The sequence below is a fragment of the Mauremys mutica genome, unplaced genomic scaffold (genome assembly GCF_020497125.1).
Source record: "Mauremys mutica isolate MM-2020 ecotype Southern unplaced genomic scaffold, ASM2049712v1 000525F_np12_subseq_1:190777_obj, whole genome shotgun sequence".
Classification (NCBI taxonomy): Eukaryota; Metazoa; Chordata; order Testudines; family Geoemydidae; genus Mauremys; species Mauremys mutica.
The window spans coordinates 143,456-170,097 of NW_025422994.1; the positions used below are offsets into that span (position 1 = coordinate 143,456).

Sequence of the window (26,642 nt, forward strand, 5' to 3'; positions counted from 1 at the left end):
AAGTTGAATTTGTAAATGTTTTACATCCTCCCCCCTTAGAATTTTTATTTAAGGGCCACATTTTTTTTCAACCACTAGAGGGTAGTGCAGTTACTTTTACCAATTGATATTTAAAAGTAACATCCTCCCCCCGAATTTCCTTAGCCTGTTGAATCGGATTGTTGATTAGTTCTGGATTAAGTATAATAGTTCGTTCCTTCTTTGTTGGTATGTTTTGTTGCTTGGGCTCAGACAACTGAGTACGATCTGGTCATCTGGTTTCCTGGGGTTGCAATAGTTTAGTTTTAGACTTAAGATTTTGGCTTAGTCCTACCCTTAGAGCAACAATAAGGGTGTAATAAGTCAGAAATGTCAATTTCACGGTTGCAAATTGCTGGGCTCCAGTTGTTGCAATTTCGTCTGTTTACTCAAGTCCTGAGGAGGAAGTTGCTCCTGCAACCTGGACGATCGATACAGCTTTAACTGGTTAGCATGATAAATTTTGTCTTTATTATGCTTTCCTCCTGTTATTCTGATCTTATATACTGCTGAACTGAGTTTATCAATGATTTGGAAAGGTCCAATCCATCGATTACACAACCCATGTTCTGGTGACTTATATGACAATAACATCACTTGATCTCCTACCTCCCAAGTATTCTCTCTCTGGTTTTTGTTAAAGTAAGCCTTTGCCTTACGTCTGGATTTTCCCAATTTGGCAGCTACCTGCAAGTGAATGTGATTTAAATGTTTTTGCAGATTTTGCAGGTAGGTATTCATTTTTATTCCCTCTAATTGAGTGCCACTAGCTTGCCAAATTAAATGTTCTGGTAATTTCATTGTTCAGCCTGTCATCACTTCAAAAGGTGTTTTATCAGTAGATGCAGCCGGTGTCGCCCTCAATGCCATTAAAATTAAAGGCATGAGGGTGTCCCAGTTACGTCCACTGGCATCAACCAGTTTCCTCAACATCACTTTTATAGTCCGATTGGTTCGTTCCACCATCCCAGATGACTGTGGTCTGTATGGGATGTGTAGTCTCTGCGGGACTCCCACCAATTTAAGACAATCCCTAAAGAACTGTCCTGTGAAATGTGATCCCTGGTCTGATTCTACCTTTGCAGGGATCCCCCAGCGAGAGAAGACTTGTTCTACTAAGACCCTGGCAGTGGCTCTTGCAGTATTGGCTTTAAGAGGAAATGCCTCTATTCACTTTGAGAAAGGATTGATAATCACCAATAGATATTGGTTACCTCTTTGAGTCCTTGGTAAAGGACCTACAAAGTCAATCTGCAAAGCCATCCAAGGACCTTCATACACCTGGGATCTTAGTGGCGCATTTCTTTTGGATGGAGTAGGATTAGCTTGGGCACATGCCAGACAATTTTCACAATATTGTTGCACATCCATCCTAAGAAGTGGCCACCACCCTACAGATGCCAGACGTTGGACAGTTTTGTCCACCCCCTGATGTCCTCCTGTAGGAGTGTCATGGACCATGTACATAATTTCCCTCCGTTGGTGAGCCGGAACTACCCACACAGGGAAAGGACCTCCTGTATACATGAGAACTCCATCTACGACTTGTAACTGCTGTTCATGTCGTTTGTACAAAGGGTCTATTGTCAGTGATCCCTCTTTGCCTATTTTGGAAAGCTCTAGGATTACTCTCATTATGTTCTTATCCAATTTTTGCATATCTTTTAGATCTGGTATATTGGGTTGTACCAATTTAGTTGCAGCTATAGGACATTTAGGATTAGGTGTAATAACAGAATACTCCTGATCCTTACCTTCCCAAAATTAGATTCCTTTATATACAGCTTTGAAAAGAAATAATACCATGACCTGTCAGTAGTTAACAGCCTTCGTAGGGGATAGCTAGGGTGAGACGATAGGAGACAGAAAGATGGGTGTATCGCCTACCTAATGGTGAATTGTCACACCTTTTTATAGAGCATTTATTTGGAAATCCTCCCTCCTATGCCCAAATTTCGTCTTTCCCCCACGGAAATGTTAGGGTACACATGCCTCATAGGCTAACATATGTGTGCGAATGAGTGACAGATATGTATGCATTTGTGGTGTACTTGTTAGATTTGTGGGCAAAAATCCCCATTTTCCACCATTTTATACAGACCAACAGATTAATCCTCAGGGCTACAATGGAGTGAAAGTTACAGATGAAGGCATTATATACTGACACATGAAGAGAAGGGAGTTACCTCACAAGTGGAGAACCAGTGTTGACAGGGCCAATTCGATCAGGGTGGATGTAGCCCACTCCCAATAATAGATGAGGAGGTGTCAATTCCAAGAGAGGCGAAGCTGCATCTGTAATGAGCCAGCCACTCCCAGTCCCTATTCAAACCCAGATTAATGGTGTTAAATTTGAAAATGAATTTTAGTTCTGCTGTTTCTCTTCGAAGGCTGTTTCTGAAGTTTTTTTGTTCAAGAATAGTGACTTTGAAATCTGTTAGAGAATGACCAGGGAGATTGAAGTGTTCACCTACTGGCTTTTGTATGTTACCATTCCTGATGTCCAATTTGTGTCCATTTATTCTTTTACCTAGAGACTGTCCGGTTTGGCCAATGTACATGGCAGAGGGGCACTGTTGGCACATGATGGCATATATCACATTAGTAGACGTGCAGGTGAATGAGCCCTTGATGGTGTGGCTGATGTGGTTGGGTCCTCTGAAGGTGTCGCTAGAGTAGATCTGGGGACAGAGTAGGCAACGAGGTTTGCTACAGGGATTGGTTCCTGGGTTGGTGTTTCTGTGGTGTGGTGTGTAGTTGCTGGTGAGTATTTGCTTCAGGTTCAGGGGTTGTCTGTAAGCGAGGACTGGCCTGCCTCCCAAGCTCTGTGAGAGTGAGGGATCGTTTTCCAGGATAGCTTGTAGATCGTTGATAATGCACTGGAGAGGGGCTGTATGTGATGGCCAGTGGTGTTGTATTAGGTGGAGCCTTTGTGGGAGGTGTGGGATTTACCTGAATAGGCCTAAGGAGACAATCCCAGGTCAGATATTTCGCATCCTCATTTTGAGAGACTAATGAGGAACCACAAGTGGGTGGAATACGCCACAGGATTCTGAAAGAAGGAAGTCTGGGGCGGGCTCTAGCAATTAGTTTGCTATGCAGTATCTCAGCAGTTGGAAGCATTCATATATTAGAATTATTAATAAATAAGTGATGTAAATCATGAGTATTGAGGCTTGATGCTTAATTATGGACTTCCCAAAGGCCAGGTATGGTTTGGGGCAGCTATTGACATTACCCGTAATCAGAGTAAAGGAGCAGATATGGTATAATCGCCATCCTCTTACAATAAGAAACCAGAGAAAACACCTCTCCTAGTTACCAGTTTTTCCATTTTGTCAGGTCCCCGAGACAGTGTAAACTGAAGCAGGGCCTCCCTTCTGATGGGCTCCCTTGCGCCTCGATCTTTGTTTCCAATGGTGTCCATAGCTTGTAAGTCCGCACTGTGCAAGACCCTCTTTACTATACTTCTCTTACTCTAATCGTTACGTGTATTGATCCTTGCCTATGATTTCAACTATAAATCAAGTTTCTGTGTGTTTCACCCAATTTCATCTCCTCCATTAACTGTGAGTAGCCATGTACAAGGGCGACCTGTACCCCCAATACGTCATCTTATCGGTGTAAAAACTGCACAGGCTACACCACCACCCTGTGACATCATCAACACAGTGCCCATGTGTGCCTGGGAAGGGGCCCTGCTCTGGGAGGGAGGATGCAGCAAGGACTCAGGGTCGGTGGCCGGGGTCGCTGTGCACAGAGATGGGGAGGTTATATGGGGAGGGGGCTAGTGAGTGAGAGAGGGAGGTCAAGAGTTAAAATAATAATATTTGAGGGGGGGAAAGGTATAAAGAAGTGAAACTGAACAGAAATAAAACTGGAGTGGAGGCTCTAAACCAACAAGGCTTGGGTAGGGATTTGGGGTTAAAGGTCTGGGATCCCCCACAGCTCTGGATCCCCAAACCTCTCCTCCCTCCCACTGACCCACCCAGCCCACTTCCCGGGTGCCCTTCCTCCACACTCCCCTCCCCTTCTTCCCATTACTCTCAGCCGGCACCACCTCCTGGTGCCTTGGGAGATTCTTGTGTTCCCTCCTCATCTCTCACAACCTCATCTCTCCCTGCTGCTTCTTAGCTCTAACCCTGCACCCACCCGCCCCATGTCCTGGCACCCCAGAATTAGCTACTCCCCCCTTCTCCTCCCCTCCCACAGCTCTGTTCTCCCTTCACCCGTGGGGTCCTGAATAGCAACATTATACGCTCTCCTAACAAAAGAGGAGCTCATCTATAATAATAATTGGAGATATACCAATCTCCTAGAACTGGAAGGGACCTTGAAAGGTCATCGAGTCCAGCCCCCTGCCTTCACTAGCAGGACCAATTTTTGCCCAAGATCCCTAAGTGGCCCCCTCAAGGATTGAACTCACAACCCTGGGTTTAGCAGGCCAATGCTCAAACCACTGAGCTATCATCTCACTGTCACACAAGCCATGCATGACACTCACACCTATTTACTCAATTTAGAATTCTACAGGCCGTATATTTTCCTCTTACAATGAGGAAAAGGCATGAAAGCTACAGTGATTAATGTAGTTATTAATGTAGCCAATAAGGATACATTCAATGCAGTTTTACAATCACTGACAGCACCAAAAAAAGCACATGTCCAAAAATTATACTAGTAGGTGGGAGATGAGGCAAAAACAGTGGGGGTAAGGAAACTTGTATGACAAATAAAGGTATAAAATTACTACTACTCAGGTTCTTTAGAGACCCCACAGCTTCTAATAACCCAGGGGACAGGACTCCTTACCCAGCGAGGTCACCGTCTCATAGTTCTCCTGCAAGACATGCCTGTAGAGGGCTCTCTGAGTGGGGTCCAGCAGAGCCCCCTCTCCCCTGGTGAAATACACAGCCACCTCCTCGAAGGTCACCGGCCCCTGAAAGAGCAAGAATCCAACACTCAGTACCTGCTGCCCCACTATTCACAGAACAGCAGCACCAGGTAAATGGAGGCACATGTTAACAGAGTCCCACCCCACCTTGCCTAGAACAGCCAGGAGGCATCAGAGGGTAGAAAGAGAGAATCTTTGTGTCTCCCACCTGACAGACGGAGGCAGGGTCGTCACATTTATCACATACCCACTAGCCAGAGCTTGATACAGGAGATGGGGCTGTCTCTGGACCCTGCTGGTGGCTCCCTGGTAGGAATCCCAACACTCTCCAAATAAAATATATGGAAGAAAGGGGAAGTCAATAGTAAAGACTATAAGTTAGGAGGTCAGAATTGTAGAAAATTGGTAAGGGAAGCTATCAGAAATCAATGATCAATCAATGAAAAATAAGAAGGAAGTTTTTAAAAGTATATTAAGTACAAAATTAATCCTAACAACGGTAGTGGTAAATTACTAGATAGAAATGGCAGAATTATCAAAAATAATGCAGAAGAGGTAAAAGTGTTCAATAAATATTTCTCTCCTGGATTTGGAGAAAAACAAATGATGTAACTCATATCATAAGATGTTGACGACGACACTTTCCATTCCAACAACAACTCATGAGTATGTTAAACAGCAGGTATTACAGTTAGAAGTGTTTAAATCAGCAGGTCCAGATAACAAGAGTTTTGAGAGACCTGGTGGAGAAGCGTGGGGGACTGTTAGTGTTGATTTTCATTAGGACTTGGAACACTGAGGAAATTCCATAAGACTGGAATAAAGCTAATGCTGTGCCAATATTTAAAAAGTGTAAAAGAGATGACCCAGCTAATTACAAGAGTGTTAGTCTAAAATCGATACTGGGCAAGAGAATGGAGCAGCCGATACTGGAGTTCATTAATAACGAATTAAAGGAGGGTAATATAATTAGTATCCATTAAAAAGATTTAGACACAATAGATTGTCAAACTAACTGGATATCCTTACTGGATGAGATCAAAAGTTTGGTTGCAACTAATAGTATTGATGTAATATACCTAGACTTCTGTAAGGCATATGACTTGGTCCAGCACAATATTTTGACTAGAAAACTAGAAAGATACAAAATACACAGGGCATATATTAAATAGATTAAAAACTGGGATTGTAAATGGGGAACTATGGTCGAGTGGATTTCTTTCTAGGGGCTTCCCACAAGGACTGGTTCTTGGCTCTTTGCTATTTAACATACTTATTAATGACCTGGAAGAGAACATAAAATCATCAGTGATAAGTTTGCAGTTGCCACAAAGATTGGGGGTGGTGGTAACTAATGAAGTGTCAGTAGATTCCGGCTCCAGTATTGGGAGTCTGGGAAGTTTTCCCAGCCCTGGCTGGGGGGTTATTTCCTGTTCCACAAAGAGGGGAAGTTCCATTCCCAACTCCTGTGCCTTGAAATTAGGCCCTATCTGACACTACACCCCACATTCAGCATAGTGGTAGGAGTATAAAATGATTAGGCCATAATTATTAGGCATTTTGTGCAAGATGCGTCATGTGCAGTGTCATTGGAAAAGTTGTCATTGGCCGAATATGATTATCCTATTTGTGTGCATGGATCATGTTTGTTATCTGAAGTTATGGATATGGACTCTGTATCTGAAGAACAAAACATGTCAAACCAATCTGAGAGCTTTCTTTGATAGGATAACAAGCCTTGTGGATAAGGGAGAAGTGGTGGATGTGGTATACCTAGACTTTAGTAAAGCATTTGATATGGTCTCGCATGATATTCTTATCAATAAACTAGGCAAATACAACTTAGATGGGGCTACTATAAGGTGGGTGCAGAACTGGCTGGATAACCGTACTCAGAGAGTCGTTATTAATGGTTCCCAATCCTGCTGGAAAGGTAGAACAAGTGGGGTTCCGCAGGGGTCTGTTTTGGGACCGGCTCTGTTCAATATCTTCATCAACCATTTAGATATTGGCATAGAAAGTACACTTATTAAGTCTGCAGATGATACCAAACTGGGAGGGATTGCAACTGGTTTGCAGGACAGGGTCATAATTCAAAATGATCTGGACAAATTGGAGAAATGGTCTGAGGTAAACAGGATGAAGTTTCATAAAGACAAATACAAAGTGCTCCACTTAGGAAGGAACAATCAGTTTCACACATACAGAATGGGAAGAGACTGTCTAGGAAGGAGTACGGCAGAAAGGGATCTAGGGGTTATAGTGGACCACAAGCTAAGTATGAGTCAACAGTGTGATGCTGTTGCAAAAAAAGCAAACATGATTCTGGGATGCATTAACAGGTGTGTTGTGAGCAAGACACGAGAAGTCATTCTTCCGCTCTACTCTGCGCTGGTTAGGCCTCAACTGGAGTATTGTGTCCAGTTCTGGGCACCACATTTCAAGAAAGATGTGGAGAAATTGGAGAGGGTCCAGAGAAGAGCAACAAGAATGATTAAAGGTCTAGAGAACATGACCTATGAATGAAGGCTGAAAGAATTGGGTTTGTTTAGTTTGGAAAGAGAAGACTGAGAGGGGACATGATAGAATTTTTCAGGTAGCTAAAAGGGTGTCATGAGGAGGAGGGAGAAAACATGTTCATCTTAGCCTCTAAGGATAGAAGCAGCAGCAATGGGCTTAAACTGCAGCAAAGGGAGGTTTAGGTTGGACATTAGGAAAAAGTTCCTAACTGTCAGGGTGATTAAACACTGGAATAAATTGCTAAGGGAGGTTGTGGAATCTCCATCTCTAGAGATATTTAAGAGCAGGTTACATAAATGTCTATCAGGGATGGTCTAGACAGTATTTGGTCCTGCCACGAGGGCAGGGGACTGGACTCGATGACCTCTCGAGGCCCCTGCCAGTCCTAGAATCTATGGATCTATGAATAAGAATGGCCATACTGGGTCAGACCAAAGGTCCATCCAACCCAGTATCTGTCTACTGACAGTGACCGATGCCAGGTGCCCCAGAGGGAGTGAACCTAACAGGCAATGATCAAGTGATCTCTCTCCTGCCATCCATCGCCACCCTCTGACAAACAGAGGCTAGGGACACCATTCCTTACCCATCCTGGCTAATAGCCATTAATGGACTTAACCTCCATGAATGTATCCAGTTTTCTTTTAAACCCTGTTATAGTCCTAGCCTTCAGAATCTCCACAGGCAAGGAGTTCCACAAGTTGACTGTGCGCTGTGTGAAGAAGAACTTCCTTTTATTTGTTTTAAACCTGTCGCCCATTAATTTCATTTGGTGGCCCCTAGTTCTTATATTACGTGAACAAGTAAATAACTTTTCCTTATTCACTTTCTCCACCTGAGGAAGCACCTGAGGAACAAAGACTGAACTGGGGGAAGTGTTGGTCCCAGGGTAAAGGGATTTCAAGCTTGTATATGGAAACTTGGTGGACTGCTTCTATCATCAGTAAGGGTGAGAAATTGCTAGTTCAAATTCTATCCATCTAGTATGTTAGCAAATAACCAAAAACTCAAACTAGGCCTAAGTAATCTGCTTTGATCGCTTTGCTATCACTTACTGCTGGGAAATTGGCTGTTGTCTTCTCTGTCCTTGAGTGCCTTAGGTAAAGCACTCAGGTAGCTTAGCTGGGTGCATGGCGCCACCTGCTGTCACGTTGGGTGATAACAGGCCCTGGAGAGGCTGGCTGAATCTCCGGCCAACCACTGTGAGAAGGGCCAGCCCAGCTTCACGGTTAGAGGGCACAGTGGTTCCCAGAAGCCCCCCACAGTGCACCCCGGGGGTGACAACCCATCACACCCTACATTACACAAGTCTCAGAAGCTTTGTCACATCCTGTCCCCTCCCTTTCTCCACCCTAGATAGTTCCTGCCTCCCACCACCTCGAGCAATTCCCACCCTCCTATGCATTTACTGCTCCTCTCCCTCCAAGCAGAACCCACCACCAGCTCCCTGATAATCCCTTACCTGAGCCAGCTCCAGTGCAGCCATTTCCTTCCCCCTGGGAGGAGGGGATGATCTGGAGCGAAAGTGGATGTTATTCTGTAACCTGCCAGGGCGAGAAGGGCAATGTGAGAAAATTCAGGTGGGGTTTTTGTCCATTCCACAAGCCGATTCCCCCAGGATTTTCCCCTGCTAATGGGCATTCTAGGTTCTGCTACACTGTGAAGCACAGAGTGATCATATTCCAGTACAGGCCTAGCCCCATCCCACCAGGGTGAAACCCTCCCAGCAGCAGAGTCTCTCTGTTACACTTATGTTTGTGGACAATACCAAGCTGGGAGGGGTTGCAAGTGCTTTGGAGGATAGGATTAAAATGCAAAATGATCTGGACAAACTGGAGAAATGGTCTGAATAGGATGAAATTCAATAAGGACAAATCCCAAGTAATTCACTTAGGAAGGAACAAGCAGTTGCACACATACAAAATGGGAAATGACTCCCTAGGAAGGAGAACTGCGGAAAGGGATCTGGGGGTCACAGTGCATCATAAGCTAAATATGCGTCAACAGTGTTACACTGTTCCGAAAAAAGCAAGAGACGAGGAGTAATTCTTCCGCTCCACTCCGCGCTGATTAGGCCTCAACTGGAGTAGTGTGTCCAGTTCTGGGGGCCACATTTCAGGAAAGATGTGGACAAATTGGAGAAAGTCCAGAGAAGAGCAACAAAAATGATTAAAGGTCTAGAGAACATGGCCTATGAGGGAAGATTGAAAAAATTGTGTTTGTTTAGTCTGGAGAAAAGAAGACAGAGGGGACATGATCACAGTTTGCAAGTAAACAAAAGGTTCTTACTAGACGACCTCTCGAGGTCCCTTCCAGTTCTATAATTCTAAGAACCAAAGGCCAGTGAAGAGCAGAATCAAAGGAGTCACTCTGGGGATTCTCCCTGTCACTGTCCCCAAGGCAGCTCTCTCAGGTTTACAAAGCTGTTGGATGCTCCAGCCTTTATACAGTCTCTCCTGGGAGTGCCCCCTTTCATGGGCTGGGCCTAGTTTTAGCCTTTGGGAAGTGTGACCCCGGGGGCTCTGAGACTGGGCCTTCTTGCGTCAGCACATCTTGTTCCTTTCTGTGGCTCCCCAGTGAGTCCAAATGAGTAGATACTCCTCATACAGACTGTGAACATAAGAGCTGCCCACTGCATCAGAGCAATGGTCCATCTAGCTCAGCGGCCAATGCCAGGTGCCCCAGAGGGAATGACCAGAACAGGTAACCATCAAGTGATCCATCCCGTTGCCCATTCCCAGCTTCTGGCAAACAGAGGCTAGAGACACCATCCCTGCCCAGCCTGCCTGTGACACTGGCAGATGAGGTGTTAGCTCTTGCAAAAGCTCCCAAGTCTTAACTGAACAGGGACAAATGCATCGCTGGAATCAGTCTGACTCACCTGTGTTAGTATTGTTAAAAGAGGTATTAGAATTATAACAATGGGTTTAGACTTTACTGAATGCGTGTGATTTGCTGCCAGGGTTAATATCTGACTAGCTGCATTGTGAGCCTCTGTAAATCACCAGACAGGAGAGAGACTTTACCTAGGTGAAGTGCTGACTGACAACCGAATGCATTACACCCTGCCTGGCAGGAAAGGTCCATCAACACCAGATAGACTATTGTGGGATGTTAAAGACCACATAAGACTGTTGTTGTGCTCTTCACTTCCCTCTGGCTGAGTTTGCAGCTCAGAGCACATGGCAGGAAGGGGGTAAAAACCCCCATACAGAAGGAACTGATTATCTGTATGGTGCTTGGACTCTGGGGGGCAAAGTTTCTAGGCATAAGCAAGAGATCCCCAGCTCCTTATTCTTTAGGAATAACCCAGGCTATGTAGAACTTGCTTATTATAGAAGCTTCTGTTACCTTTTGAAATTTAAAACTGTAACTCATCTGCATCTGCTTTAACCTGTCTTAACTTTGTAAACAACTCTGGTTTTAAATAAATCTTAATACAGGTTATGACAGGACTGGCTACAAGTGTTGTCTTTGTTGGACGATCTAAGATTCAATTGACCTAAGGAAGTGACTGGTCCTTCGGAACTGGCAGTACCCTGAACATTGCTGTGACTCGTGGGGTAAGGCAGTGGTTCTCAACCAGGGGTCTGGGGCCCCCTGGGGGGCCGGGAGCAGCTTTCAGGGGGCTACCAAGCAAGGCCGGCATTAGACTCGCTGAGGCCCAGGGCAGAAAGCTGAAGGCCCAGGGCATGTGGCTGAAGTCCAGGGCCCTGAGCCCCACCACCTGAGACTGAAGCCAAAGCCTGAGCAATGTAGCTTTGTGGGGGCCCCAGTGGCCTGGGGCCGCAGGCAGTTGCCCTGCTTGCTACCCCTAACGCCAGCCCTGGCTTTTATATGCAGAAAACCTGGAACTGAGGCCCACGTGGGTCGTGGAGTTTTTATAGCATGTTGGGGGGCGAAAGAAAAAGGTTGAGAACCCCTGGAGTAAGGGACCATCTGTCACAAAGGTGAGCTCACCTGCGTGGTGAGATATATGGGATCACCCAAGGGGACTGTCTGTGATTCCACGTTGATGCTGTTACAGAGCCTGAAGCGTTTACACTGGATACTTGGTTGGTGAAATCTCCATACAGACCTCACACCCAATTTGGGGTTTGTTCCCTGCTGCTCACCAGTCTGCCTGAGGCCGGTGCTCGTGCTCTCCAGTCACTGGGGACAGCGTTACAGAGACTAACGGGCACAACGCCACCAGCAGCAATTGGCAGCAATGCAGAGCAGGCTTCACAGGGACACAGTGTGGGACAAATGGTCTGTGGTCTCCACCAAACCCCCGTTCTCCTCCAGGGCACGTCAGCATCCCGGCAACCTTCAGGGGGGGGGTCCAGGCTGCCACCCCTCCAGTGATGATGGATCTGCAGCACAGCATCACCCGCACCCCATGACCCATCTTGTCTCCTCAGACAGAGGTGAGTGACGGAGGGGGCAGAACGGATCCAGGGGGCAGGGAGAGGGATAACAAAACACACCTCCTGGGGTCACCCCTCAGGCAGTGACGGTGACAGGCACTGTGGTGGCAGTGAAGGGGGAGGGGAGGGAGTGGGAGCAGCACCCTCAAGGGCAATGCTGCCAGTGGGTCTCCCCACCACCTCAGGCATGGGGCTGATAGGGGGCCATTCCCTGGGCCTGGGCGCCTGTGAAGGGCTATATAAACCCCACGCTGGCACAGAAGGGGTTAAACTGCTGCTTTAGTCTGGACTGGCCTGTCAGGACTGGAGCAGGAGCTAACAGGAGAGACCTACTCTACTCTGGGGGGGGGGGCACCCTGGGGAGGGAACAGTCTGTGGAGCATCTCCAGCCCCAGGGAGAGGGCTGGCAGCATTCGGGGCTCTGGCCTTCACTGAGGGCAGGTGGGGATCCTGGAGCTCAAAGGGGGAGCAGGTTAAAACTTGCGCTGGGGACCCACTAAACTCTGAAGGGGACTGAGTCGCTCCCAGGGCTCTCGGAAGTAAGAGGGGCCCAGATCCTGATGGGAGCTGTCCACAGGGCTTTCCCCGTTTCTTTCTTTCATTCCTTTATTTACCCTTGTTTGCCGACAGTCGGCTCTTCTGCTGTTTCACCTGGTGCCCCGAGAAGGACGTGCCCCCGTAGCACCCTGGGGCAGGGGGCCAATGGGACTCTCAGAGCTGCACCCCAGAAGGCCTGAGGCCCAGCAGTTGGGCACCAGTTTGAGGGGCTGGATGGCCTCTCCCTGGGGGCTGCCAGCAGCCTGGCACATGGAGTAGACACGGGGTGGCCTGGGGAACAGGAAGCGGGGCAGCGTCCCAGACAGCACAGCGAGAAGGCAAACGGAGAGGGGACATGGGGCACTGCAGTGAACTCAGCACCCGTCCTGAAGGCCATTGGCAGAAAGTCGTCCTCTCCCTGGCCTAGGGGGGTCAGACAGTGACACAGAGATCCCTTGGCAAAGGGTCACTTGGTCTTTGCCAGCAGCTCTCACCTGAGACCTGACAAACCCATCACACCAAACACATCGCTTGGAGGATGGTCCTGCGAGGTGTCTACAGAAAGCTCATCACTGGTCAAGACTCAGTGACTGAGAGATCAGCGTATGGGTCATATGTACGGAACAAAGCGCTGACACTGAACATCTACTTTATAAACTCAACTGTCCAGCCCTGCTCCCTCCCAAACTATCCATGGAAAACCATCGAGACACCACCAAACAACTGAAACTGGAGTGTGGGGGAGCTGAAGGTAACAAATTTAATCATCCCAAATCCAAACTAGGAATAGTTTCAAGGCACATGTTACACGTGTATGGGGTGCAGGGGCAGGCCAGAGTGTATAGGGCAGGGGCTTGTTTGGAGGAGGGGCAGAGCTAGGGCACGGCTGGACCAGGAGCAGAAGGCCCAGCTGGGGCACAGACCATGTCAGAGATTTCTCTCGCTGGCTCTGTTACCACTGCCCACGGCAAACACTTGAAAGAAGGGGAGGCCGAGCTGCAAATGGTGTCAGGAGGAGGAGAGAGACACTTGAAAGCATGACCATTATTCCCATTCCACCGTAACAAAAAGTACAGGAGAGGGGAGCCAAACTTCAGAATCACGCAGCACCTAGGTGGAAAGAGCACTGGACCCTTACTATTCCTGGCTCTGCCACGGGCCTGCTGGGTGACATTGGGTAAGTCATTGCACTTCCCTGTGCCTCTGATTGCAAACTTGTGTGAGACCCAGAACTGCCTATAGCACTGCTAACTCCTCCTGCCAACACTGCTCTGTGCAAAAAGCTAGGAAATTCACGTATTAAAACTTTATGAAAGCAGGATTTAAGGTTGCCCGAAGCTGACTGGTGCCCCTCCAGAAGAGAGATCAGCAAAACTCAAACTTGTAATAATCAGGAAATGCAGAGAAAGTACACACCAATGCAATCCTAATTCTGCAATTCACAAAGGCAGCAAAGCCCTGGAAAGGCAACTTTCAGAAGCAAACAGAAGGGGACAGAGCTTACCTTTGCCAAGGCAGAATGTGGTTTTAGGTGAGCTGCGCTGTACACGAGCTACCGACACCTGTTCTACTCTCAGATACTGGGCCTGCTCCCCAGAAACAGCCGCACACTTGGTCAATTGAACAGCCCTTCACCCCTTTTTACAACTCTTTCATCCTTACTCACAGAAGTTCCAGCTAACGTTGTACATTCACCCACCTATCGTGAAGCACACAGACTGCTCTCAGATCCCATCTCACTGCTGACCATTCCCATGGCAAACAGTCCCGTTTCCTCCTGACAACATGCACCACTCAGTGCAGAAACGAGACAGACTGGAAGCTCCAGGTACACATGCACCTCTCTCCTTTCATCGCACAATGGGGGACTCAGACCCAGATCTTCTCATATCACAATCGCACCTCCACCAAATTGCTTTAACTAACACCTCTACCAATCAGTGCAGTCCTTGCCCCAAAGAGATCACAATCCAAGTAGACAATGGGTAGGAGGAAAACAGAGGTGCTGTGACTTCCCCCAGGTCACCAAGCAGGTCAGGGACAGAGCCAGGAACAGACCCCGGTAATGCCAGAGCCCTGTCACCCGCAGCTTGGAAAGGTCCCCAGACCCCACTGTATTAGGCTGCAGGAAGAGGTGGTTTGTCCATGGATGCACAGGCTGTTTCGGCAGGCAGCTCAGCTGCAGTCCCTGCACACAGCTGGGGGTGGGTGTCCTGGGTCAGGAGAAGTCAGTGTCCCTGTCCCCCGCAAGCCTTCAAACAGGGACATGGTGCACCAGTGCCAATCAGAGTGCACTAGTGTAAATTCTGTCTATCCTAAGTATTTACACCAGCGCCTAAAACACCAGGGTGGCAGAGACCTTCCGTACCCAAAACAGCTCTAGAACTGGGCTCTATTTCTAGCTCGGTCACGGACAGCCTGGGAGACCTTGGACACGTCAATGTTTCTCCTCCCAACTTCAGTCTCTTTACCCAGCTGCCCACTCACTGGGGTCTCCTCTCTCTCCAGAGCTGCTCATCACTACAGTCTGTGTGGGTGTCCCCAGAGCTAAGGCAGGTCAGCTCTGGAATAGTCTTACAAGGGGGGCTGGGGAGTCTCTGTCCCTGGAAGTTTTTAAGAGCAGGCTTCACAGGGACACAGTGTGGGCCAAAGGGTCTGTGGTCTCCACCAAGCCCCCGTTCTCCAGGGCACGTCAGCATCCCGGCAACCTTCTAGGAGGGTCCAGGCTGCCACCCATCTCCAGCACAGCAGCGCCCGCGCCCCACGATCCGCCTTGTCTCCTCAGACAGAGGTGAGTGACGGAGGGTGCACAAGGGGTCCGGTTCGGGGAGGGAGAGGGATAACAAAACACACCCTCTGGGGTCACCCCTCAGGAAGTGACGGTGACAGGCCCTGTGGTGGCAGTAAACGGGGAGGGGAGGGCATGGGAGCAGCACCCTCAAAGGCAATGCTGGAGACCCAGTAAACTCTGAAGGGGACTGAGAGTCTCCCAGGGCCCCATATCCTGTTGGGATCTGTCCAAAGTCCCCCCCACTTCTTTTCTTTCATTCCTTTATTTACCCTTGTTTGCTGACAGTCGACTCTTGTGCTATTTCACCTGGTGCCCGGAGAGAGGAAGAAAGGGCCCCGCGGCCTCAGGCAGAGAGGGTTGACAGCTTAGAACAGGGGTCCCCAACGTGGTGCCTGCGGATGCCACAGCACCCACCAGGGCATCTAAGTGCGCCTGCATACTGGCCGGTGAACCGAAAATCAGCTGCATTTTTCTGGCAACGCCTCTGGGTGTGTCCCCTGGGTCAGGAGAAGTCAGTGTCCAGCCCTGTGGGGCTGTGCTCCTGGCTCATACCTCCAGCACTCACTGCTGCCCCCCCCTTACCAGCTGCACTGTTCAGCCAGCCCCAGGCCTCTGTGAGGTCACTTCCTCCCACCCCCACCACCTCAAACCTTCAAACTGGGACATGGTGCACCAGTACCAATCAGAGTGCACTAGTGTAACTTCTGTCTACACTAAGGGTTTGCACTAATGCCTAAAACACCAGGGTGGCAGAGACCTTCAGAAACAGCAGTACGGTGGCACTAGAACTGGGCTCTATTTCTAGCTCGGTCACAGACAGCCTGGGTGATCTTGGACACGTCAATGTTTCTCCTCCCAACTTCAGTCTCTTTACCCAGCTGCCACTCACTGGGGTCTCCTCTCTCTGCAGAGCTGCTCACCACTACAATCTGTGTGGGTGTCCCCAGAGCTAAGGCAGTTCAGCTCTGGAATAGTCTTACAAGGGGGCTGGGGAGTCTCTTTCCCTGGAAGTTTTTAAGAACAAATAGGACAAAGCTCTGCCAGAGATAATCTACAGATACTTGGTCCTGCCTCAGAAGAGAGAGCTGGACTTGATGACATCTTGAGGTCCTGTCCAGCACTACATTTCTAGGATGCCATGAAATATATACGTATAAAACACAACATACAGAGTAAAATCCACCACAACATGATGTCAGGAAACTCAGAAAAAAGAAAAGAAAAAAGAAACAACAAAAGCAACAGCATAAAATGACAATACAGAGGAAAAGAAAACACGATGCAAACTAACACACCTAGGACAATATTACACAATGAAAAAAGAAAAAAAAAAGCTCATCTCAAACCAGCACAACACAGGCACCAAACATGCTGAGGCAAAACAATGCACCATAAAACTGCTACACAACATGGTGCGATCACAGTTCCAAATGGCACCATGCAAAACAGCTCAGCGTAGAACAGGACACAGCACAAAAGAGAATTATTTCATTGTAGGCCTGGAAGGGATCTTGAGAGGGCGTCTACTCCAGCCCCCTGTGCTGAGGCAGGACCAAGTATCCCTAGACATTCCCAGACTGGTGTATCTCTAACCTGGTCTTAAAAACCTCCAGTGAAGGAAATTCCACAGCCTCCCTTGGAAGCCAATGCAAGGCAAACACAGACCAAAACAACGCTGCACACACACACGCTGGGCCTGGGGTTAAGGGGAGAGGCAAGAATTCAAACAATCTGGGTTCAGTTCCCAGTTTTGCCCCAAATTCTCCATGCAAACTTGAGCAAATTACTTCAGCTCTCTGAGCTTCAGTTTCCCCATCTGTAAAATGGAGAGTCGCCTCCCACCATTGGCCTATTTAGCCTTTGAGCTTTTTGTGGCAAGGCCTCTCTGTCCCTGTGGGCATGTCCACACTGCAGTCAGACACCGGCGGCTGGCCCGTGCCCGCTGACTTGGGCTCATACGGCTCAGGCTGTGGGGCTGTTTAATTGTGGTGTCTATGGTCCAGCTGGGGCTGCAGCCCAAGGTCTGGCCCCCTCCCACCTCGCGGGGTCCTACAGCCTGGCTCCAGCCCGAGCCCAGACATCTACACTGCAATTAAACAGCCCCTTCGCCTGAGCCCGTGAACCTGAGTCACCTGGCATGGGCCAGCTGGGGGGTTTTAATGGCACAGTAGAGATACCCTTGGTGTGTGTTCAGCACCTGTCACAATGGGGACCCTGATCTTGGTCAGTGTCTATGCAAAGCCCTGCAGAACAGGGGCCTGACCTCAGTCGGGGACTCTGCAACTCCCAGCATTGCAGGATCCCGGATTTTGTTCGGGTTCCCTGCAGCATCTGGCAAATTGTGGGGGCAGGATCTCTGTCAGGGTCTGTGCAGTGCCCAGTACAGTGGTGGGGCGTGATCTGGGTCGGGGTCAGTGCAGTGCCAGACCCAACAGGGACACAGATCTCAGTCGAGGTCTCTGAAATGCCCAGCACAATGGACGCAGCAGTTTGGGTCACAGTCATGCGCTGCCTGGCACAAGGGGGGCCATGATCTCGGTCCAGGTCTCAGTTTTACCTGGCACAACAGTGAGGTCTGATCTCACCTGGGGTCTCTTCAGTGCCTGGCAGAACAGGGCCCAGATCTCACTTGGGGTCTCTGCAGCACAGGCCCACGCTCAGTACGATAAGAGCCCTGATCTCAGTCACACGCCTGGAGAGAAAAGTGGGAAGATTTTTGAGCATTCGATATCAGTATTTCAGAACTGAGGAGAAAATAGGGCACAAACTAAATATTTGCCAATATAAGGGACAAGCATCATGTGGGGAGATTTTATGTCAGCATTCAACCACTCAAGAGGAAAGAGGGGAAATTTGAGGGGATTATACAGCGATATTAAATCAACAACAGAAGGGGATGGATTCTTCTTGCCTCACATTCACATGGCCGGCAGGGATCCCTGGGTGATGTGGCTTTCACAAGGAAGAGGAGTGGGGCTGGAGTGAGGTCACTGGCTATGGGGAGGGGCTGGCAGTGGGGTCTGGGAATGTGACTAGTACAGGGGTCAGCAACCTTTCAGAAGTGCTGTGCCAAGTCTTCATTTATTCACTCTAATTTAAGGTTTTGCGTACCAGAAATACATTTTAATGTTTTTAAGACAGTCTCTTTCTGTAAGTCTATAATATAGAACTAAATTACAGTTGCATGTAAAGTAAATAAGGTTTTTTAAATGTTTAAGAAACTTCATTTAAAATTAAATTAAAATGCAGAGCCCCCCTCGGACCGGTGGCCAGGACCCAGGCAGTGTGAGTGCCACTGAAAATCAGCTCGTGCCCCATAGGTTGGCCGCCCCTGGACTAGCAGTTGGGGTGAGGGGGGGCTGCTGGGTTGGGCAGGGTGGGGGAGGGGAAGTAGCTGGGACTGGGAAACCTGGGGCTGGGCCGTCTCCACGGGGGACACTGGCTCCTCCCTCCCCTTCCTGGCCCTTCCCAGGCCCCGTTGCGAGCAGAGAGTGGCCCCCCCAGCCCAGCCCAGAGGTGTCCCTGTCTCAGGGCCCCCCCAGCCTCTGCCCATTCACCCTCTGCCCAGCTCAGGAATCACTGGGGGGAACCATTTCCCACCCGCACAAGGACAAATCCCTGCAGGTGGAAATGGGGGAAACCCCCAAACCTGAGACCTGAACTGGCCACTGGCGAAGGGGAGAGAAAATGGGGCACAATCGGGGGGGGGGACAGGGAACTTCTCAGGGGTTGGGGGAGGGGGGGTCACCCTGGGCGCTGCTCGTGGCTCTCTAGGGAGAAAGGGGGCAGGACGGGGGAGGAGGGGGGTCCCCACGGGAGGGGGCAGCGGTAAATCCGAGGGGATCTCAGCCCCCCCCTTTCTCTCCCCGCTCCTCGGGGGTCACCTGCCCCCCGCCCGGCCATGTCCGGGCTGCACCGACATTTCCCGCCCGCCCGATCTCACCCCCCAGCCCCCCCGGCCCCACGCAGGGACCCCAGGGTTAATGAAGGGCTCGCCGCAATCTGCGCATGCCCAGAGCTCCAACGGCACCGACCCTGCTCCGGCCGGGAGAGGCTCCAACGGCCCCGCGCGAGACAGGCAGAGCCGCAGCGCCCAACGCTCCTTCACAGCCCGGTTCCGGCTCCCCGATGACGTCACTTCCGCTCCGGGAGAGTCAGGAACTACATCTCCCAGCCTGCCCCGGGGCCGCTTCCGCTCTCTCTTGCCCAGGTAAGGGATGGGTTCAGCAGCTGTTACTGCGCATGCTCCGTGCGAGCCCCGCTAGGGCCGGAAGAACAAAGTTGCTGCTGCCGCCTCCGCGTGAGCCGGGCCCGGGCTGAGCCGCTGCTGCTCCCCGGGGGGGTCTGTGCGGGGGGGCCCGGCCGGGGGGGGGTTTCTCTAGCTGGGCCCCGCCCCCCGGGCAGCCCCAGGCTCTGCCCGCCCCAGCCCCGCCCGGAGCCCCCGGTGAGTGAGAGACCCCGGGGGGGGGCGCTGGGGGGGGCGGGCACGTGACTCTGCCCCGGGGAACCCGGGAGAAGCCTCGGAGCCGCCTCGGCCCCAGCGGAGCCGCAGCAGGATCCGACCCCCCCCCCGCTGGGATGGGGGGGGCGGGGCGGTGCATTAAATTGCTCTCAATAGCGCTGTGCTGGTCCCGGGCACTGCGCATGCTAAGTAGCAGCTGCTGAAGCCGTTGCCCTTCCCCCCGCCCGCATCAGCCGGAACGTTCCGCTGGGAGGGGAGGGGAGGGGAGGGGGGGGGCGGGGGCTGAGCAGGGAATTGATGGGGGGGAGTCGGGCAGGTGGGGGCGGGGCTGGGGGGGCTAAAGGGAAGATCCGGGCGGGGGGGGCCACTGGAGTTGAGCTGGGGGCACAGGGGGGGAAGGTCATTGGGGTGGGAAATATGAATTGGTTTGTGTAGCCAGGAAATTCCCGCGGGGGGGGGGGGGGAGGTGAGTTCACTGAATCCTGCCCTGTTTGTGCCCCGTCCTCCCACATACAAAGTCTCTCCAGCTTTTCCCCTTTTCCCCCTGGTCTCTCTGTATTTCTCAAGTGTCCATTCAAAATCTCTCCAATGGGGCAGCTTTTCCCACCCGTTTTATCTGCAGCGATTTGTCCTCATTTAGGTGGGAAATTGTTGCCCTGAGTCATTCCCCAGCACATGGCTGCCCCTGGAGTGGGGGTGGGAGGAGGTGCCCGTTCTCTGCCAAGGTGGGGATGAGAAGAGCACGTGTCCCCCATGGAGACTGTCCAGACCCCATTTCCCAATCCCACCACTGCCCCCAAACTACCAACACAGTTTCCCCCAGCCCTCAGTTGCCAGTCACCTCCCCGTCCCCCACTTCCACCCCCTTCCTTTATCCAGGGTGCCTTCCAGCTCCCCCCGCCCCTTAAATCAGCTCCTCACAGGGCTCCCTAGAAGGGAAGGAGAAAACTCGAAAGAGGTTCCTCCTGGCACTCACGTCCGTGAACCCAAATACTCCCTCAGTCCTCAAAGAGAGACCTGGAGAAGGAGACTTGCTGGAGCAAAGCCACAGGGGTCTCTGAGGTTTCCCTGGCCCCTCGCCCTTGTCCTGCCTGGCTGATGTCAGCATCTCTCTGTGAGGTCACCACCTCCCCACCACCTTGGACCAATAGTCTGAGGTCCTGCCAAAGGCCTTTGTGAGGTCACTGCCGCACCCCCTCCCTTGCTGGGCTAATGTCCTGCCCTGGCCAGGCCCTTTGGAGGTTTGAGCAACTCCCTGTGGATCACCCCACTCAGGGAGCTTTTCTGCAGAGCATCCTCAGATGTCTGAGCACACGAGCGCCATGGCAACGAACTGACACACATGACACCAAAATGAGATCATTAATATACTAACCTAGAGGAGAAGGACACTGCAGCATTAGTAGGGGAGAACCCCCTACTGAACATGCATTACACCTGGCAGCGTCAGCAGAACATATCGGCTACACAACTAAAGAAAGGGATCTGCACGTTGCTGTAGACCCTAATGAAGATCACACCCCACCACTGTACTGGGCACTGCACAGAACCTGACAGAGATCCTGGCCCCACATTTTGCCAGATACTGCAGGGGCCCTAAACAAAATCAGGGATCCTGTAATGCTGGGAGTTGCAGAGCCCCCAGCTGAGCCCAGGCTCCCCTGTTGGTCAGGACTCTGCACACTGACCAAGATCAGGGTCCCCATTGTAACAGGTGTTGAACAGACACCAAGGGTATCTTTACCCTGCTATTAAAACCCCCCAGCTGGCCCATGCCAGGTGACTCAGGCTCATAGGGCTCAGGCGAAGGGGCTGTTTAATTGCAGTGTAGATGTCTGGGCGCGGGCTGGGGCCAGGCTGTAGGACCCTGCGAGGTGGGAGGGTGCCAGACCTTGGGCTGCAGCCCCAGCCGGAAAATGGACACCACAATTAAACTGCCCCACAGCCTGAGCCGTATGAGCTCAAGTCAGTGGGCACGGGCCAGCCGCCGGTGTCTGACTGCAGTGTCGACATGCCCACAGGGACAGGCCTTGCCACAAAAAGCTCAAAGGCTAAATAGGCCAATGGTGGGAGGCGACTCTCCATTTTACAGATGGGGAAACTGAAGCTCAGAGAGCTGAAGTAATTTGCTCAAGTTTGCATGGAGAATTTGGGGCAAAACTGGGAACTGAACCCAGATTGTTTGAATTCTTGCCTCTCCCCTTAACCCCAGGCCCAGCGTGTGTGTGTGCAGCGTTGTTTTGGTCTGTGTTTGCCTTGCATTGGCTTCCAAGGGAGACTGTGGAATTTCCTTCATTGGAGGTTTTTAAGACCAGGTTAGAGATACACCAGTCTGGGAATGTCTAGGGATACTTGGTCCTGCCTCAGCACAGGCGGCTGGAGTAGACGCCCTCTCAAGATCCCTTCCAGGCCTACACTGAAAGAATTCTCTTTTGTGCTGTGTCCTGTTCTACACTGAGCTGTTTTGCATGGTGCCATTTGGAACAGTGATCGCACCATGTTGTGGAGCAGTTTTACGGTGAATTGTTTTGCCTCAGCATGTTTGGTGCCTGTGTTGTGCTGGTTTGAGATGAGCTCTTTTTTTTTTTTTTTTTTCATTGTGTAATATTGTCCTAGGGTGTGTTAGTTTGCATCGTGTTTTCTTTTCCTCTGTATTGTCATTTTATGCTGTGGCTTTTGTTGTTTGTTTTTTCTTTTTTTTTTCCTGAGTTTCCTGACATTATGTTGTGGTAGGTTTTACTCTGGATGTTGTGTTTTGTACGTATATATCGCATGGCATCCTAGAAATGTAGTGCTGGACAGAACCTCAAGATGTCATCAAGTCCAGCTGTCTCTGCCGAGGCAGGACCAAGTATCTGTAGATTGTCTCTGACAGAGCTTTGTCCTATTTGTTCTTAAAAACTTCCAGGGAAAGAGACTCCCCAGCCTCCCTTGTAAGACTATTCCAGAGCTGACCTGCCTTAGCTCTGGGGACACCCACACAGACTGTAGTGGTGAGCAGCTCTGGAGAGAGGAGACCCCGGTGAGTGGGCAGCTGGGGAAAGAGACTAAAGTTGGGAGGAGAAACATTGATGTGGCCAAGATCACCCAGGCTGTCTGTGACCGAGCTAGAAATAGGTTCTAGTGCCACCGCACTGCTGTTTTGGCACTGAAGGTCTCTGCCACCCTGGTGTTTTAGGCACTGGTGCAAACCCTTAGTGTAGACAGAAGTTACACTAGTGCACTCTGATTGGTACTGGTGCACCATGTCCCAGTTTGAAGGTTTGAGGTGGTGGAGGCGGGGGGAAGTGACCTCACAGAGGCCTGGGGCTGGCTGACCAGTGCAGCTGGGAAGGGAGGGGCAGCAGTGAGTGCTGGAGGTATGAGCCAGGAGCACAGCCCCACAGGGCTGGACACTGACTTCTCCTGACCCAGGGGACACCTCCTAGCGAGGTGGTTTGTCCAGGGATGCACAGGCTGTCTTGGCAGGACAGCTCAGCTGCAGTCCCTGCACACCTCTTCCTGCAGCCTAATACAGTGTGCTCGGGGGCCTTTCCAAGCTGCGGGTGACGGGGCTGTGGAGTTAACAGGGTCTGTTCCTGGCTCTGTCACAGGATTGCATTATGTTTTGAAACAGGCATTTAAACTATGGGTTTTTTATTGTTTTGGGGGGGTAATGAAGTGAACTATGCACATTTCTTGCAGTTGTACTCTTTCTTCTCATCTGTCAGGTTTTCTTGATTGGTTCCTTCTGTAATGCAGGGTATACGTGCCCACCTCTTGCAAGAATCACACTGGACCTTTGATAAGTAACAATTAAGAAATGAAATCACAGAAGTTATAATGTTACACATACTTTGCATTCACTCATGCTGTTCCTTCCACATGGGAGCGTTACCTAATATATGACTATCAGCATGAAGAAAATGATTACTGTTGTGGAATTTTTACAGGAATTATGATCCTTAGCCAGTTTATGGCATATATTTCTCATTCAATCCTACATTTCTTACCATTGTGCAATCCTCAATTTCTTTTTCACAGTTGATAAAGTTGCAGTATATGCAGTAGTCCTCCACGCTTTCTTAAAAATAATTATAGTGTTATGAAATGATGAATATAATACAACCAACTCTGAAAATGCAAACCTTAATTTATTACTTGTCAATATTTTAATGCAGTCAATGGTTTGAACTTTTTTTTTCTTTTTTTGGAATCATATTTTCTCAAATTTTTACTTTACTGCACCTGTATCTAAAAATGCAAATTTCATTCAACTGGTCGATCAATAGCAATCATTCACCCCATTCAAATTTTTGAGTACTTAGAGATATTATTGATTCACAGTCACCATTATAGAACCAAACCTATGAGATATCCCATTTTAGGGGTATTAAAATAACTGTCTACTATGTGACAAAGTTCCACTCTTCATGTTATCTTCACATGTGCCCAATGAGTCCACAAGACATGGAAGAAAGTAATTACCTGACTCCTTCATTAGAAGAATTGCTATATGTCTTCTAAACGCAGTATTAGCCTCTTGTGTTGTTTCTACCGCACTGATGTCTTTGTGCTGCAAATACGTTTCTGCAACCTAACAACACAGATATTTAGAATACACATAAGTACCAGAGGTGAAAGTGGGCCGGTCCAGTGTACCGGTAAGAACTGTCCACTGGTTCCTTCCCGTACATGGCTGACATGACACTTCCGCTGTGGCAGTGCTTTATGCTTTAACGGCGCTGCCCCCTTTATCCCATCTCCCCCGCATCAGCGGCCCAGCCATAGGGTCCGACAATGCTGTTGAATGCTCCTGGCAGGGCTGCCTACAGTGGGGGAGCGAAAGGGGCTCTGGGTTACAGTGATTTACAAGCACCTGGTGCTCCTGGCCACTGCAGCAGCAGCAGCTGTCAGGAAGGGCTGGCTGGTAGAATCTGGTCCCCAAGCACCGCACCTTCCACTGGAGACCCCATCCCTTCTTGGGGCCAGAAGCGCACCCCGTACACCCTGGCAAGGACACCGGTGCAGTGCCCACTGGTAATCTCTGGCATTTACTTTCAACATGGATAAGTAAACATACATAACCAATATTAATGGCAATTTGGTATTGTGGAAGTAGGGAAAGAATTAACAAGGATTTGAAGGGATCTTAATGCATGTCAGTCAGTTAGCAAGAGTCAGGCTAGTAGTTAGCAAGCGTTAGGCCACACTGTAACCCTAATGACGTGAGACTTGTAGAAGCGAGGATGGTGTGAGGCGAGAGGGAAAGAACTGTGTAAGGAGTTATTACGACCTTGCAACTGATAACCAAATATGTAGACTGGTGTTTCCTAGAAGTGAGAAAAATAAGATAGCAGGATGGCTTATGTATAAACAAAATGCAGTTGTTGCTCATTATTGTCTGTATTATTGCTTGTTATTGTCTGTAACAAAGGTATAAATGCTTGCTGTAATTGTTTACCTGTTGAGAGACCTGTCCGGGACTGGGGCGACCCTGTGTCCTAGGGCACTCTCTCCCTCTATTGTAATTACTGGAGAAATAATAAAGTATTTGATTTTGCTGCACCCAAAGAAAAAGCGAGAACTGAGTTTTTCTCCGACAGTATTCAATAACTTTAAGATGAGTGGTCCGCAGTTGTGGCCATCACTTTGTCTGGGTTGCAGAACAATTTTACTGTTCCAATCAGATGAGGATTTACTAGTTAATCGTTTGATAAAGTTTTTGAAATTTTTAGAGAGTACATTAGCAGACTGCATAAATGAGCTTTGCTTTCCTTTTTTCCCCCCTCTGGTTTCTGGACATAGATAAAAATCCATTCTCTCTCTTTTTAATTAGTAATTGAAATGACTTATTGCTCACATATATACACACTTGTTTTCATATTATTGTCTCACACTTACACAAAGTATCACCTGATTTGCTGTGCCCCATGTTGATGATAATACATTCTCAAACATGCAACATGCTACTGTTTTGTGTCCACATTCTGTGAAGTCTTTCCCCAGAGTCAAGTCACACAAGTTCACTCAAAGTCCATTATTAAGCATATTCAGTAGAAGTACATGCTGTTTCAATGTTTACTTGTAGCTAACAGGAAGATATTAGTCTCACTATTGTTACATTCCCTTTAAAAAAATTTCAGTGGAACAGTTAATGTCCAATGTAAAAGTAAGTATCTAATAAATCACCTCCAATTCCTCAGGCATGTTCTTTCATATCTGATCTCATCACACAAGGGGTCAATTATTAACAATTCCTTTTTTTCATCAAGGCTATCTGTAAGTTTCAATATATTCACAAATTTTATTGGTAATGAGATTTTTTCAAAAACTTTATACTGATTTATCAACAATCATTATGCAATTAACATATTGTCGTTTGTAATGTCTCAGTAACACACAAGATATAAGCATATTGTGAAATCAATCAATTCTTTACAGAATGTATTCTTCCAGGATACATGAACAATGTAAAGTGACAGTAGCAATTTTTTATAACATTCACATTCCTCTTTCCTTTGCATGCACTGAACTCACTGAAAACCCGCAACAAGGAAAATTATAGTACAATATAAAACATCTTACCGCAATAACCCAATGACCTGGTGTGTGGTAAGGAAGCAATAATATATCATTTTGAAGTAATTCACTCTGTTTATTTAAAAAATTAGAAATTCAATTATAGTTTCCAGTGAAGCAAACCTTGAAATATACATTATACTGTATTTCCCAAATTCATTACATGTATTACTATTAGACTACTCCTCCACATCAAACATACCACTACATTTGCTGTTTCACACTGTGTTTAACTCACTGAATTAAATTGTGCTTTTCTCATGCTATGTATGAAAGTGTGTTAGCATTCCCCACTCCCAGCCCTATGCATGCTGGCTTGGGAATATCACTACTGTAGTGTCAGCTTTTAAGAGAGCTTCACATGCAGAGCCGTAACTAGGGATTTTTGCACACAAGGCAAGGAACAGAGGCAGCATGTCCGGCTCTTCCCTATTGGAGGGAAGGCTCCAC

General features: G+C 49.0%; 1 long non-coding RNA gene across 1 annotated transcript; it reads right to left on the bottom strand.

Moving 5' to 3' along the window:
- Nucleotides 1–23,280: 23,280 nt before the first annotated feature.
- On the bottom strand, nt 23,281–24,206 carry LOC123357351. The gene is made up of 3 exons (XR_006575543.1): nt 24,099–24,206; nt 23,624–23,694; nt 23,281–23,410 (listed from the first exon to the last, which is right to left on the bottom strand). It is a non-coding gene; the product is annotated as an uncharacterized LOC123357351 (long non-coding RNA).
- Between the last annotated feature and the right edge of the window lie 2,436 nt (nt 24,207–26,642).